Here is a 13393-nt window from a genome sequence, read left to right as displayed (position 1 = left end):
TGGCTCCTCTTCCTTGGAGAGGTGGGGCAGAGTGTAAAAAGTAGGCAGGATGATGGACTGGCCTACATGAAAGGGAGTGACAACTTTCTGCAGAAAGGAAGCTCTACTGCAAAGAACCAGCTTGCCTGGGTAGATGTTCAGGTACGGGGCTTGGATGACAGTCTTAAGCTCACTGACCCTCTGGACAGATGTTACTGACACAAGGAAGGCTGTCTTGATAATACGGAACATGAGGACAATTGTGCAATGGCTCAAAAGAAGCACACATCAGACAAGCTAAGACCAGATTAAGGTCCCTCTTAGGCATGAAGGGCAAAGGAGGAAGATGTGTTGGAAACCTTTCAAAACCCATTTACAACAAGGGATTTGAAGAGGGATGTCTTATCAGGCAATCGCAGAAACGCCGAGGTGGCAGAAGGGTAGCCCTTTAAGGTGACCAGAGCAGAGCGTTGCAGGGCAAGAGAAAGGATTAAAAGAAGTACCTCAGAGAGGAGCTGAAAGAGGGTAAACCTGTTTCTCTGCACACTATGCCACAATCTTGCCCCAATGGCTGGCATATACAATCTTGTTAGGGAGATGCCTGGCTGCCAAGATTGCATTGCAGTCTATGGGCGGAAAGTGGAAAGCAGTCAACTGTTGCCGCTCAATCTCCACTCATGAAGGTGGAGAACTAACAAGCTGAGCAGTAGAACCCCTCCCTGCTGCTGTGACTGACGATCCTCCCAAAAGGGGCAGCCTGACAGGAAGACCGATGGCTATGCCAAACAGCTTGGGAAACCAAACTGAGCCCTGTCCGGAGCCACAAGAATCGCATGGGCCCAGTTGTTAGTTATCTTTAGAACTCTGAGCAGGAGCAGTAAGGGTGGTGAAACCAGAGCGCCACCCGAGACGAAAAGCGTCTGAGTAGTCTTGCAAACTAGAGAGCAGAACTGCTGACATTGCATGCTTTCAGGGAACACATCTAAAAGAGGCTTTCTTCACAGCTGAAATGCCTTGCACCACCTCTGGATGTAGATGCCATCCGTGATGGCATCTTCGGCTGAGATCGTATGCCCGGACATTGCTCGTTCGAGGTGGTGAACATATGTAACAAAGGCTCTACTCTACCCAATGCTGAAAGAGACCTTACACCACTTCCCAATAGAGACATTCGGTAATCTGCTAGATATCTTCGGCTAAGTTAATCTGCACTCTCGTTCAGAAAGCCCACCAGGTGTTGAACCACCAGGGGAATGCATTTACGTTCCAGCCATGTTCAGAGGCACAGAGCCTCTTGACAGAGGGTCCACGTCCCTCCCCACACTGTTTATCGCAGTACCACTTATCCGTGTTGTCCGTGAACACCTGCACTAGCCTTTCCTTGATGTAGGGCTGAAAGGCATCCAATGCCAGAGGGAGTTCCCCAGCTCCAGTAAATTGATATGGAGTGTGGATACTGCCAGAGTCCTCTAAACTCCACCTCTCCCACATGACCACCTCATCTTAGGAGTGACATTTGTCACCACAGCCAAATCTGGTTGGGAAGGTGAGAGGGGCCGGCTGCTCACCCAATCGTGGTTTATTAGCCACCACTGCAGATTTTTGCATTTTTGTTCTGAGATCTGGACCATGTCTGAAAGTGTCCCTTGATGTTGTATCCACTGGAATTTCAGGTCCCACTGCAGACCCAGCATATGCCAGCGGGCATGTGTCACAAGCAGGTTAAAGGAAGCTATGAGGCCAAGGATAGAGACTGGAGCATCAGTATCGCAGCCTGAATATTCTGGACTCGCTGTCAGGAGGAAATTGCATCATCCTCAAAAAAGCTCTGATGAAAGGGACTGTCAGAGAGTCAGGTGTGACTTCAGCACATTGACAGTGAGGGAGGTCCAACATAGTCTGGAGGTGAGAACAGTCTGGGGCAAACCTGCATTCAACAGCCAGTCATCGATAGAGAAAGACCAACACCCCTGATCCCATAGATAAGCTGCAACCACAATCACTTTGGTGAACACCTGAAGGGTGCTGGTAAGGCCAAAAGGGAGTAAGTGGTTGTGGCCCACCCTGAACCGCAGGTAACATCTGTGGGCAGGCAGGGTGGGAGCAGAGAGGGTGTAGGTCAATGATAGGACAAAGGCCTCAGTCATCCTTGAGCACCAGAAGGTAGTGAAGAATCAGAATCTACTTCTGGCATCAGCACACTCTTTATGGGTCCTTTAGCCCAGACAGCCATCACTTCCCGCAGAGCAAGGAGACATGGTTCTCTGCTGCAAGTGGGTGGCATGGGAGGAGGTGTAGTTACAAAGGGGAGGGAATAGCCCCTTTGGAAATCTTATGAACCCAGAGGTCTGATGTTATAGACCTCTAGTGGGGCAGGTGATGGCATATCCAGCCCCTCACTAGTTGCCCATGATGTTAAGAGGGCAAACAAAAGGGGTTTTGAGGCTGCAGCAGCCAGAAAAGTGGTGGACTGGCCCAGCCTCTAGGTGTTCTTCCACGAAAGGCAGACTGGGGTTGGTGAGAGGCCATAGGGAGGCCCAAGGACCAGGCCATAGCTCTGCTATCCTTGAAGCTCTCCAGCACCAAGCCTGCTTTATCCCCAAAGAGACCAGAGCCATCAAAGGGCATGTCCATAAGTGACACCTGCACATCCCTGGAAAGCCAGTTGCTCTCAACCAGGCATTCCACCATGAGGCTGTCGACCAAGAAACCACTCCGCCCAGCAAGTCTGTTGTTTCCAGCCCACATAAAATTGTGAACTTTACTGCATCTCTCCAGTCAGACATAGCTTAGGAGAGTATGGGCCGGGTCTCCTCCAGGACCATTGGCAGCACTCGCACAATCAAAATCCACAGTGCATGGGAGTTACAGCCCAAAAGGCACACAGTTCACAGATGGCAGTGCCAGGCAGGTGGAAGAAAACATTCTTTTGTACAGTGTGCAGTCTCTTGGAGTTCTTATCTGGACCAGTTGTAGGGAATGCACTAGGATTTACACAGGAGATGGATGCTTTGACCGACAAGCTCTCTGGGGTAGGGTGTTGCATGAGGAAGTTAGATCTCTCCTGGGGTGGGTTGGTAACAGCAGGCAATCGTCCTGTTCACAGGAGCCCCGGTGCATGGTTTGGACCAAGTTCCAAGCAGGATGCCAGTGATGCATTCATTAAATGGGAGAAGCAGTTCTGAGGGGGTCACTGGCTAAGGTCCAGGATTTCCACCACCCTTCTCACCATGATAGCAAAAGAAGCCTCCTCCTCTGTAGCCAGGATAGGAGAGCACACCAGCATCTGGAGGTGCCCAGTCCACTGGCATTTGCCAGTTCCTCACATCAATATGTGTGGGGGTCTAGAGACTGGGATTCTTTAGGGTCCAGTCACCCCTCCCAATCCTCCCTGAGTTGCACCACATAAGAATAGGGCTCGGGCTTGGAAGGCCGATGCCCCTTCAGCTCTATGTCAGGGTCAGGATATGAATGGGGATGTGCCACCCGAGGGCACCAGCATTGTGACCGGCGCTGGGAAAGGTCAAGGTGGTAGAGCCGGCACTGGTCCAGACTGGAGTCAGGAGAAACGCCGACAGAGAAGCAGTGGGAACCTCTCCAAAACCAGTGGGGGCTGAAGGCACATCAGCAGGAAAGGGCCACCCAAATACATGATGCATAGCTCATAGAAGAAGTCACGAAGTTGAGCGAGGGTTGCTCTGGCTCCTGGAAATTAGGAGAGGCATGGAGCCGGCCGAGGCGCAGGCTCAATCACAGAGCCATGCTTGAATGTCAATGCTCCCTCGTCTCACCAGAAGCCTTTAACGGACAGAGCAAAGTCAAAGACCTCTTCGGCTTTTTACTCTTCTTATACTTGTGGGACTTACCTGAACACAACTTGGAATGATATAAGGAGCTTGGGGTTCCACGACCAATCGCATGACCTTCCTCTCAACCGGGATCGAAACTGTTGAGCAAACGTACATCAGCCAAGTAGCTTGAGTGCTCCCTCAAGGGCTTTGGGTGCATGGCGTATTAGTCAATGCAGGTCTTTGCAGTGTGCTTGAAGTTGAGGCACCAGAGGGCAAACAATGTGCGGTTCTACAGAGGCAAGCTACCCATTAACTGTTTGTGTGTGTTTGGTGGGAGCTTTTGGGGGGGGGGGGGGGGGGGGGGGAGAATCTTGGGGGTTGATGGGGGAAAACAACATTCCTTTGCACAATAGTTTCTCTCTTAAGAACTCTGTCAAATAGTTAGTTTTGACCTCTATGGTAGGCAGATGAAGGTCAAGGATCTCTGCAGTTCACCTCATGACCATCACAAAAGAGGGTACAGGAGGTCAAGTGTCCCAGCAATCTCATCACCGAGATGGGAAGAGTCAGAGAGCGTCAGATATTCAGCATGTTGATAGGGAACCTCAATGATGTTAGGGGTTTCACCTTCTTCTGGCAGTAGAATATTTGTTAAGCACTCATTAAATGGCAGTAGAGGTTTAAATGGAACCTGGCCAGGCAGAAGAACCTCCAACAAGACGTTAGTTTTGACCTCCATGGTAAGTAGATGCAGGTCAAGGGCCTCTGCAGTGGACCTCACAACCATCACAAAAGAGGCACTCTGAGGAATTGAGGGCGTATTATATGGCATGGTTGCGTGACCTCACCATGTAATACTCTACCAATCCCTTTAGGACCATTCTGGTTTCTTTTGTTAAACCTTAGCCTTAGATAGCTGTGGCTCTGAGCAGTCAGGCTTAGATAAAGGGACATGTGTTTTTTGATTTAAACAGCACCAAAATAATTTAAGGAGAAAAAACTGACTCAAGAAACTAACACCAATTAATAAAATAGAGTATATTTTTATGAATTTATAGACACCAAAAAGGAAAAGATCCACCGGGAAGTGCCGGAGATACACAATTGACAAGAAATCATAAATCAGAACTTTTCACTCAACCATAAACAAGCACTGGCCAATAGCACAAACATGATGTTAGGAAACTTTCAAGAAAAACCTTGGCAAGTTGGTTTGCACTTAGTTACTTTGGATGACCAACTTCGACATGGAGTCAGTCAAGTAGACCATCAAGGTCCAAAGAAACAGACATCTCCTCCAGAAAAGCAGCCTTTAATCCAGTTCCAGCATCAGTGGCTCCTTGCCATTGACAGCTATCAAGTGGTCCTGATGGAAAGGATACAGGATGATGAAGATGCTGTGCAGTCGATGGCTGTCTTCCTGGGGCTACTCCTCAGTCCACTGGTCCTGGTGAGGTGATTCTTGCACAGGGTTTGATGTCCCTCTAAGTCTTCCCCGGGTCAGAAGCATACCAGTTGCCACTGGGTTTCAAGTCGCTCAGCACAGTGGATTCCTCGTTTTGGCACAATTCTTGTGGGTGACTGATCCACCCACACTCAGATGACTGAGTCTAGCAGACTCCTCAGCAACCTTTGAGCATTGGGTTGTGGTCTCTTGTTCTGCACAAAGGCAAGGGGCTGCGATACGGTGATCTGGGCTACCAACTTGACCCAGCAGGCTTCTTCAGCTTTTGTGGCCATGTCTGAACAGGAAGTCAGCCAACTGACCCTTGGAGTCCGTGCTTCTAGCTGGGTGAGGGAGGCTACTTGTCCATGAGCCAAACACAACAGACACACTCCTTTATTTTGCTAGCCCAAAGAGCAGGAGCTGCAGTCCAACTTTGATGCAGCCTCTTTGCCATATCGAGGGTCAGCAGGACAGTTCTTCAGTCCTCTTCTTCTAGTCAAGGGAGTTCTGGGTGCCAAAGGTGCTCCATTTATATGAGAAAAAGCCCTTATGGGAGGTTGCAGTCACTCGCCAATGGGGTACCAGAATCCTCCCCACCCAGTGACAAATTCTTGTGAAGTGTGGCATCTAGCTATCACAGAAAGCTCTATTCTGCCCACTCAAGACGGAAGAACCCCTCTGCTCGAGAACTTGGCAGCCCAGCCTAGTGGTGTGGGTATTCCTGGATTACATACCCTTGGGAAAACCAGTTTGCAACTGTTTTCTCCCTCTGTCCCCACTGCCAGTCTGTTCAGCTATACATAAGGGACGCCCCTCCCTCATGTGCTTGCTACTGGACCTTTAAATGTGGCTTCCTTCTGGAAACTCATCTTTTGGGCCAACACCTCATGTGGCTTCCTGCCAGGAGGAGGAAGCACCTCCTCCTGTGGCATGCCTCCATTGTTCTACTTCCTGGGAGTCGTTCATAGTTAGGGCAGAAGGTTGTCTCATGGCCAGCCTCAGCAAATGGCCACTGGCATACTGGGCAACAGAGTGGCAACTTTCTAAATGTTCCGTGTATTAAGTTACAATTCAGTTTGTTCTAATTGCAATGAGTTGTTTGATACCTTGAAGTGCAACTTAGGTGGTCCTATTGAGAAGTTAGCATAGCTGAGTAATCAGTGTGCAAATCTGTACTTGCCAAATGGGGCTACCAATCTATCTCGCTGTAAGAACAACAATTGCGGGTTTTTACTGCTAGAACATGTTAAACTCATGATCTACTGTAGTAATATGAAGTACCCTGCTGTAAGTGGAACAAATTCCCCTGGGTTTCTCAGCATAGAAAAAGGAGAGTACAGGATAACAGGAAATGTATGTGTTTATGAGCAGCATGCCAATAAAAGGGGTGGATTGAGGGGGTTGGAGGGACCAGCATGCTCCTGCCTTTCAAGTCAAACAACTCTATGCAGGCTTCTAGTTACACAGCCAGAAGAGCTTCTACAAGTAGCAACATCTTTCCTCGTTCCAGAAACGTATTCAAGAGCCTGATGGTTGAGAATGGGACACAGTCCATTGTCCTTCTTGGGCACAAGGAAGTAAAAGGATTAACAGGCCTGTCTTCTCTTCAGGGATAGCTTCACACTGCCCCTTTTTGCAATGACTTCTTGTGGACAATTCAAGTGTGGTTGTTGAACTGAATGAGTGGGGGAAACTCCAGGAAAGAAGCCATGTTTGATCTTGTGGGCCCACCAGTCAGTCATAATGGCCTGTCAAGCCTTCAAATGGTGAAACTTCTCCTAAAGGCTGTGTGTGGTCTTTGAGTGAAAACTATAACATTTACCAGGAGGTGACAGAAGATAACAGGGAAAGCAGTCTTGTGCAAACCCGGTCAGCATTGGCTCTACCTTGATCCCTGTACTGATGGAGGAAATTATTCAGCTGCTGGTCTGGCTGAGAGAAAGGCATACCATGGCATAGCCACAAACATTATGATACAGCCTGTAAAACTGACTAGCAGGGGAAGCTAGTCCTTCGGAATATATATCACACAAATCCAGTGAACAAGCCGTGGTTTGGCCCACTAAACAGCTGAATGCAGAGTCCACTTTTTCTCTAAGAGGTGAGACCCATCAAAGGCATGTCCATTACGTCCACCTGGACATCCCAGAGAACCACGTCTAGTCAGATGCCTTATCTCAGTTCAGTGTGTCAAGCCCTTTCCTCAAGATATTTTTTCTGAGTCTTGTTAATCAGACCACTTCACCGGAGTTGTCTGTACAACATAGAATCCAGAATGCTAGACATAACCACCTTTGATCCTACAGAATGTAAGTAGTGGACAATGGTCAGGACCACATCAACAGGTCACACCAGGTAGCACTAGGGCAGCCGGGTGCAGAGGTTTAGGATGGTCTTGAGTGCCCAAATGTTAGTCGAAACAATCAGTCTGGTTGAAAAAAGGGTGCAAATCTGGACAGGGAGTCCAGTCAAGGGGAACCAACAAGCGAGTTCAAGTCCTGAGATGCTCAGGGACGGAGGGACACCTTTGGTCCTCTTCTCCACGGGCCAGGGACGATGGGTGTAAAGGTGTCCTGAGGAGTCAGGAACACTCACGGTTGAGGGGGCCTGCATGCAGGCAGAGGCTGCAGGCAGCGTTGGTGAGTCTACAGTGGGGAAGACCAAGGAGGCCTTTGTCTCCGGAGGGTTGAGAGACCACATTGGCACCATTGGCTCACTTAAGTTGGGGCTAGGCAGTACGGGTGCAGTGGTGCTTCCAGGTGTCGGGGTTTCAGCAGTCCAGAGCCCTTGCAGTTTTCTTGGGGTACCTGCAAGATGCAGGGAAGCAGCTCCACTGCCTCACAGGAGCTCCAGGGTCCTTGTTGAAGGCAGGCAGTTCTCCCAGGCTTTTGGAGGCACAGCAGCTTGCAGGACGAGTCGACTGATGTAAATCGTTAGGAACAGCAGACAGGGCCAGGGACAAGTCAGGTGCTTCTTCATCTGGCTTCGTTTTTGCGGCTCGAGTGTCCTTCGTAGGTCAGCAGGAATCAGGTTGCCTGGTGCTTTATACTACATACTGAATTTAAGGGTGTTTTAGGGAGTGTAGGGTTGTAGCCAATGAGCTGCTTACCTCTGGGGTCAATACACCCCCATATGCCCACTTCCTGGGGTTAGTAGACATAACCCTGTCCCAGAGTTCCTAAATCTGCCAAAATGAAGATGCAGGAAAGTACTCTTTCTTGGCATGGTTACCCCCTTTTTCTGCCTGTCCGTGCGTTTGACTGTTCACCAGGATCCTGGTAACCAGGACCCCACTGATTATGTGCTCTCTCTCCCAAAGTCTGTATTTCATCCCATATTTGGCATACTGGTGCCCACATGTAAGTCCCTAGTATAGGGTCCCTAGGTACCAAGGGCATTGGGGGAGCAGGGGATCCCTGTGGGCTGCAGCATGTATTATGCCACCAAGAGGGAGCCTATGCAAACTATTTATCAGGCCTGCCATTGTAGTCTGAGTGAAATGGTTTCTTTCATGTGTATAAGTGCTGTCTGGCTACAGTGGTATTGCATTAGCTTTGCATGTCTCCTAGATAAGCCTTGGCTGCTCAGCCACAGATACCTCTAGAGAGCCTGGCTTCTAGACACTGCACTATTAAGAGATACCTGACCTGGTATAAGGTGCAAGTACCATAGGTACCCACCACACAACAGGCCAGCTTCCATCAGAAGACAGAGGATTTCTAAATGTGTCCACATGCGGCAGTGCACCTTAGGGGTGGGACTGACCTGAGGGGTGGACAAACCTCTTGGAATACTAAATATTCTGCCAGTCAAAGTTCCAAATGGGCCCTGGGCAAGGGGTCCACATCTCTCCTTTGAGTGAAGCCAGATCTACATTCTAAGGGTGGGAGGCTTCTTTGAAGCCCCCTAACTTGGAATGCAGATTCACAGGTCATCCTGTTGGGTGGGGTGTGTAAACACCTCCCACAGCAGGCTTTGTTTCCTAACACTAGTCAGTCCGCACACTGGTAGGTTTTCAGGGGGCACCTCTAAGGTGCATGTATTAATAAATATGACTGGCATCAGTGAGGGTTTATTAATACAAGATGTTTGATACCAAACATCCCTATTTTCTTTGAAGTTATCATGTAGCTGAGGATCTCAGTGACCAGTGTCATGCACATGTACTTAATATGGCTTCCTTGTTCACTCACTATGTCTAGGAATAGACTGACATAGCAAGGGCATATCTGCTTGTGCAGATATGTCCTCACATGTAATATAATGAACACTGACTTAGGGCTGATAGCCTGCTGGAGGGGTGACTTACATATATTGCACGCAGCGTTCAGGAACATGGCAAACAGACTGCGATAGGTGACGGTCCCCGAGGGTGGCACAATACAAGCCCTTGTGTGGGCCCTATGGGGAAGGGGGCTGGCTGGGGGGGGGGGGGGGAGGGGGGGGACAAATGTAGTGGCAATTGGGAAAACAATTGCAGTTTTAGGAAAAGAGATCCGGGGACCTGGTTAGCAGGAATCCAGTGCACTTTTACTCAAAATTGCATTAAATACCAGGCAAAAAGTAGGGGTGATCATGTCAAAAAGAGGCAGATTCCTACACATGCTGCTTCGAACTGCAATATAAATTTAACTCTGGTACAAAGTATTCTGCTGAGAGCCACACGAGACCTGCATCGAAGGGTGCAGAAAATAAGGGAGCTGAAATATTTTTTGGCTCTGTCAAAGCCTGTAGGAGAGTCACTTTTTGGCATGGTTACCCCCACTTTTTAGTTATCAGTATGATTGGACTGCTTTCACTGAAATCCTGCTAACCAGGACCCCAGTGATTTTGCTTTCTACTTCTAAATTTGGTTGCCTATGATTTTGCACACCCCACAACTGGCATAATGGTGCCCCCATATAAGTCCCTAGTTTATGGTACTAAGGTACCCAGGGCTTTGGGGTACCAAGTGGCCCCTATGGGCTGCAGCATATATTATGCCACCCATGGGAGCCCATGCAAAATGTGCCTGCAGGCTTTGCATTGCAGCCTGTGTGAAAAGGTCACTGCACCAGGTCACTGTAAGTCACCCCTATAGTAGGCCTTCCTAGCCCAGAGGGCAGGGTGCAGGTTCTTGTTTGTGAGGGCATTGCTGCATGAGCAGAGTTGCCCCTACGAACTACAGCTCGATTACACTGGACTTCATCATTGTGGGGAAGCCATTTTATCTGTGTACTGGACACAGCTACATAATGGTAACTCCGAATCTGGACATGTTTGGTTTCAAACATGTAGGAATCATACCCCAATACTGTTGCCAGTATTGTTTGTAGGATTCCATGCACCCTGAGGACTCCTTAGAGGACCCCAGTATTGCTCCTACCAGTCTGTGGTTTTCCAGGCAGCCTGTGCTGCTGCCCCCCCCACCCCCCACCCCCCACAGACAGGTTTCTGCTCTTCTGTGCGCGACAGCTCAGGCAGGAGAAGGCAGAACAAATACTTTTCTGTGTGAAACGGAGGCAACACCATCTCCCCTTGGAAATAGTTGTTACATGGCTTGTGAGGGGTAGCCTCCCCAAGCCACCGGTATGCTTTGAAGGGCACATTTGGTGCCCTCCTTGAATAAACCGGTTTGCACCAGTCCAGAGACCCCAGTCCCTGCTCTGGCACAAAACTGAACAAAGCAAAGGGAGTGACCACTCCCCTGTCCAACACCCCAGGGGTGGTGCCCAGAGCTCCTCCAGGTGGCCACTTGATACTGCCATCTTGAATCCAAGGTGGGCAGAGGCCATTGGGAGCATTTGAGTGGCCAGGTCAGGCAGGTGACGTCACAGCTCCCTCCTGATAGGTGGTCACATTGCAGGTGACCAAGCCCCCTTTCTGGACTATTTAGGGTCTCCCTCTTGGGTGGGTCCTCAGATTCGACGTGCAAGATTCTAGCAGGATTCCTCTGCATCGTTTACTTCATCTTCTGCCCACCGGAACCACAACTGGAATCTTCAGACACCAACAATCTGCAGCTTCAGCAACGACTCCACTTTACAACATTGTTTCTCCGGCTCCTTCCAGCAACTGTAAACATTTCCCCATCTGTGCATCCTCTGTGTATGCTGCCAGTTGATTGCCTGTGGGGCTGCCTCCTCGTCATGCGACTCTCCCAACTGCTGAGGGTCACCCCCCAGACTCCCCTCCTTGGGTCGGGCCCCCTGGGCCTTGCTGGTCCTCCTCAGCCTTGCAGCTTTTCTTCCTCGCTTGCATTTGCCAAGGCTTGTTGGTGGTTCTTCAGCCCCACTGCAACCCAACAGCCGACGTGGGACACCATCTGCATCACTTCAAGGACCCCTCTTCAGCTCCTGTGCTGCAAAGCTGGTCTTCGTCGACCTGGTCCAGCATCAACAGAAGAGTGGGTAGTGGCTCCTGCTACCACTGGACACTCCATCACAAACTGGACTTTGTACCCTTCCTTTGCAGGTCCTCTTCTGCCAGAATCCAACTTTGGGTTCTCCCAGTCTTGTCTGGGTCTTACACAATCATTTTCTTATGTCCTCCTGTTAGTTTTGGGCAAAGCCAAATACTTTCCTCTGCTCTCCTAGTTGCTCGGGCTTACTTCTTGGGGTTCGTACTTCCTCCAGCTCCCCTCTAACGATTCCACATCCTTGGGTGAGAGATGGGAGGGAAGACTTTCTCACATTCCACTTTCTTTGTATATGGTTTGGCCCTCCCCTAGGGCCTACACTATTTTCTATTGCTTTTGCCATGGCGTTTACTGATTGCTAATGTGTATATAATAGTGTGTTTACTTACCTTCAGTTGGGGGAACTGCCTAATAGTATTCTAGTATTTGTATTACCATATAAAAGTACCTTTATTTTTGTAACACTGTGGTTCTTTCATATGTGATAAAACTGTGCGACTATAGTGGTATCGCATATGCTTTGCATGTCTCCTAGATAAGTCATGGCTGCTCATCCACAGCAACCTCTAGAAAGCCATGGCTTCCTAGACACTGCCTACGCTTTACTAATAGGGGATACCTGGAATAAGGTGACATCATAGCTCACCACACACCAGGCCAGCTTCCTACAAAGCCCACAAAAGCTGATCTATCCTGTGGTCAAATAGAAGACCCTGTACAGTGCATGCAGCTGCCTCTACTCCTTATGTGTTTGCGGAGAAAAGAAAGATTGACCCTTAATAGACTGTGCCATATGGAATACAGAAAACACCTTGGGTAAGAAGGGTGGCAGGTGCAAAGGATCAACTTAGCTGGGGGAAAAAGTGACTTGTGGAAGAACAGAAAGGCCTTAGGCTTAACAGCCCTGCAGGCAAAGGAAATCTCCACCAAGAGCTGTTTTTAGAGCAATAAGTTTAACTGGGTGACCATGCATCAGCTTAGAGATACCCTCAAGAAAGTTAAAACAAGGTTCCAGTGCAACTGAAGTACAATAAATACAGTAAGAGGTAACAAGTGAAGCAAATCTTTCCAAAAAAAGTGCCACTAGTAGTAATCTAAATAGACAGACATATAAGATGACAAGACTGCTAGACAGCCCTTGCTTTTAGCTTAAGCCAGGCCATTTTGACCAAGAAACTATGTAAAAACACAAGATGTCAGAATGGTAAGGTTTAAAACGAGTTGACACCTTTTGGCTTGCACTATTGAACAGATCAGTGGCCAGCTTAGACTGATTTTGTAGCATGCTTCACGTATACTAAGATTACTTACTCAACCTTATCACAAACACAAAAGCACTGTAATGGGTACAGTGCAATCCAATCACATGCAGGTGAAGCATATGAGGATTGAGACTGAGGACTGGACCACCTTGTGTAATTAGAGATGTGCTGTGTCAGGGAAAGAACGCTGCATCCTAATGCTGAGTACCAATAGACCTGCATACCAGATTTTCATCACCCTGTCTTAGTGATCAGTATAAAAAATTACTACCTATAACGTTTGTTCTCAAGTATTGCTATCTTTCACAGAATCACATGTTTGTATCATCCCAGAATTGGGAGTCCCACAGTGCATTTATAAAGCAGTGAAAGTGTTATAGTTTACAATTGCAAAGGACATTGACTTTTATAGCTTCTCTACTTCATTTACAAAGGACTGAACTCCAGTTAATCAGGTGACAGTACCCTCCGTGACACTCAGCAGGGGAATCATCCCTCAGATTTGCAAGCACTAGTG

The 13393-nt window shown here is 48.7% G+C and overlaps 1 protein-coding gene across 3 annotated transcripts in view; it reads right to left on the bottom strand.

Annotated features, from left to right (window-relative positions):
• TPR (translocated promoter region, nuclear basket protein) overlaps positions 1-13393 on the bottom strand; it is a 920136-nt gene that overhangs the window by 299807 nt on the left and 606936 nt on the right. The window lies entirely within an intron of this gene.

Source organism: Pleurodeles waltl, chromosome 4_2, assembly GCF_031143425.1.
Source record: "Pleurodeles waltl isolate 20211129_DDA chromosome 4_2, aPleWal1.hap1.20221129, whole genome shotgun sequence".
Taxonomy (NCBI): Eukaryota; Metazoa; Chordata; class Amphibia; order Caudata; family Salamandridae; genus Pleurodeles; species Pleurodeles waltl.
The sequence above is the reverse complement of the archived record's forward strand: the minus strand, read 5'-3'. Positions and strand labels throughout refer to the sequence as shown.